The sequence below is a fragment of the Dipodomys merriami genome, unplaced genomic scaffold, assembly GCF_024711535.1.
Source record: "Dipodomys merriami isolate MVZ:Mamm:240054 unplaced genomic scaffold, mDipMer1.0.p SCAF_549, whole genome shotgun sequence".
Taxonomy (NCBI): domain Eukaryota; kingdom Metazoa; phylum Chordata; class Mammalia; order Rodentia; family Heteromyidae; genus Dipodomys; species Dipodomys merriami.
This window is the reverse complement of record NW_027206123.1, coordinates 60,409-63,866: the sequence shown is the minus strand read 5'-3', so window position 1 is coordinate 63,866 and position 3,458 is coordinate 60,409.

Here is a 3,458-nt window from a genome sequence, read left to right as displayed (position 1 = left end):
TTTAAATTTTAATTGTTCAAAATTTTTAACAACATAGCCTATTAAGAAAATTTAAAATTGCCTGGGAAAATAGGCTTTCATGCAAAGAAGTCCATGGAGACTTAGTAGAGAGGAAGCAATGTGGTTGAGGATGTCTCTTTTTCACACTAAACAAACAAACCTCAGAAACCTTGCTGTAAATCCTGTAGGTTCCCTTGAGAATTGTCTTTACCCTGGAAATATACTCTCACTGTGTGAAACAAGGTTGTAGTGGAATTTAAATACAAAATTCTTAAAAACATAAGATATCAAAATTTGTGAATTAACCTTTAATTATCAAACAGTAATTCTCTGAAAATGAAAATTTGGGTCAAAATATTTAGGGAGAAACTGCCCTCCCCAATGAAAGAAGGTATTGGGTTACACTTTTCTCTTTGTAACATTTTCCACAATGTCTTTGCACGTGAAGCAGTGAAACACAGAAAAAAAAATCTGATTGGATACATCAAACCAATGATTTCACATTTCTAAGTGGTTCACAAAATATAATATCCTTATTAACATGAGATAGTGAAGACAAATTACATAAGACAAAAAATTTTGGGATTAGAAAAGAATTAAAAATAGAAAAGGTTAGAAAATTGTTCTTAGAAGTCCTAGCTAAGCACGTTGGCTTCAGCAGTGGAGGGAGGCCCAAACTTTTTGATATAGATTGTCTTAATATTTTTGCTACCTAAAGTGACAGAGCTTATTTGGCTCACTACACTGAAGAACTGATTGAATGAAGACAGGAAAATAAATTCTACATCCAAATGAGACAACTTAAGAGAGTTTTAAAAGAGAAACCATGAAGATGTAGCAGTGGCTGAGGCTGTGTAGTCCGTCACTAGACGTAAAGCCAAGGACCAGTGATAAATTGGAAATCAAGCAAGAGCTAAGAGGAGGACATAGAAGTAGGACATAGAAGCATTGTCCTTTTGTACCAGACACTATCTTTCAAGGTATGGGTAATTTAATTCTGTTCTCCTTCATACATCTTGTTGAGCAAATGCAAGCCCAAGAGAAAAATAATCTATTGAAAAAATTTTGCAAGGAATAACTTCACTGTTCCTGATATGGTATCTAAGGAGAGTCTTAAGAGAGAAGATAAAAGCAGTGTAGTTTTTAATTCGTCTAAGCATCATGTTAGGAATATATATCTTTGAGGTTAGAATTGATTAAACCAAAAAGTGATGGAGTACTTATTTTTCTGGGCACTTTAGACACAAGAAGACATTCAAGGTAACAGAAAAGGAAAATGTATAGCTAAATATTTGTGATCACAGAATCTTTGACTGGTTTTCTGGAGAGAAATGTTTACATTAGATTTTCCTCATTAACATAGATGTTCTTTCATGGCAACCAAATGCAAGAGGGAAGTTTAATGGACTCGCTTGCCCAATTCAATAGCATGATAAAAAATGGCAAGTAATATTTAGTGAATTACTTTGACTAATTAATTTGCCAGAACAAAGAAGGAAAAATATAATTCAAAATCGACTTAAAAGTATGAAGAAAACGTAGTGAAGAGAGATGAAAGAAAACATAGAGGATTGTTTTCTCTCCAGTGGAGCAATGGTTTCTTGATCTTGTTTCATCCATTCTATCGTCTCAAGCTATCAAGTGTGGCTGAGGGCTGGAGTATCCAGTTCATCCAAAGAAAATTAGCAGAAGAAAGATAATATTTGCAGCTGATGTAGGTGATTTATAACCTTAGACAATCTATTTAAACCAGTTCAAAATTCTCCCATACCCCAAACTGCCCTCTTTGAACAGCTTTATTTGCTTTTACCAAGAATGCCCTTCATTAACTCCTTACAATTTTGAGAGGTCATATTCATACTCTCTAGAGATTGCTATTTGGTTGTGATTTTTGCGTGTTTTTTTATTTCTTGTTGTGTTTATTAACTGAATTTCATAAGGTTGTGCAAGTGTGTTACAATTAAATATATCCATCCAATTATCTAATACTCCTGGATCACAGTGACTCCTTCTATCATTCTCAACTAACCCCTTCTCCAAGATTTATTTCTGATATATCACTTCCTTTATCACATGTGTATTCTAGCTGTACTTACCCTTTGTTCAATTTTTCATCTTTACTATTATTCCTCTCTGGTTTCAACTTCCTCTCTGATACTCATTCTGTTAAAATGTCTGATAATACTTTGAAAGGAGTTTCAATCCTGCATATACTTGAACTGATGTCAGCTTATATTTCCATAATTCACTCATCTGTAGTAACAATTTGCAAGAATGGAGATGCGAAGCACCTAGACATAATTGTATTCTCATCTATTTGGAAGATTGATCTTTAGTCAAAAAGAAAGTTTAAAATGGCATAGAATGTATTCCTAATTATCAATTTTTATAAATGGCTTTGTACAATGGTGTGTGATTATTTTATTTTACCTGGGATAATATTTTCTACTACTTGTAGGTTTTGGAAAAAGAAGAAAACTAAGATTTACTATTATAGAGGAATATGATAGAAATAGAAGACAGATTTTATGTTTTTCACATCTCTGATGAGTATTCATATTCAAGACATAAAGTCATATTTCTTACTATGTTATACAGATAGAGAAAAAATAAAACAACATTTGATAAGGCAACTATTTCTGACTATTGTCACTATTTGTGGAGCACATGGGCAGCAAAGATGGTTCTGAGAGGGAGTTGAGTGGGCAGAGCCCAATTTACTTTACCTTCAGTGCATAACTAGACCGTGGAAGTTTAGGTGCATGATAGGGTGTGGCCTTTACAGTGATTGGTTCCTCTTCCTCCCCTCCCAAGCCACGTGCTCTTTTTTTTTTCTTTAAAAAGGGCTTGCTCTGTGTTAATAAACGAGTTTACTGCTTGACTTGACTCCCTGCTGCGTCTGATTTTCTCCTGGGCTAAGGGAGGCTGGGGAACGGGCTACCAGCCACACTTACCTTTCCTTAGACCCCTTTTGTCTTTCGTGGGATGGACGAAGACCCAACAACTATTGTGTTGAAATTAACTTCATTAGCTAACCTTAGGGTTTGAAATATGGGAGGCTGATCTATTGAACACATTTTTGGAAGGCACCTACTGAACAACACAAATGGTGGGTGGTACTCTTTCTACACTTTAATGAATGGTTGAACCTGTTTGTCATTGGTGCTGGGTAAATAAATCAACTCTATTGTAACTTGCTCCCTACACTTGAAAAACTTGTAATGGCACTAAGTATCAACTACTTGTCAAAAGTTATTTTGGTGAATATGATTTTAAAATGTTTATTTTAAAAGGAATACACTTTCAGGAGATTAAATGTACGTTGTCATTGTTTTGAGAGTGACATTTTTATATCACAGAACCAAGTTTAACTGAAGTATCAATGTTTTGAAGCACTAAGGATCTTCTCATTTAATGTTTTTCTAAATTACATTTCACCTCTAAGTCAAGTTTTCCAA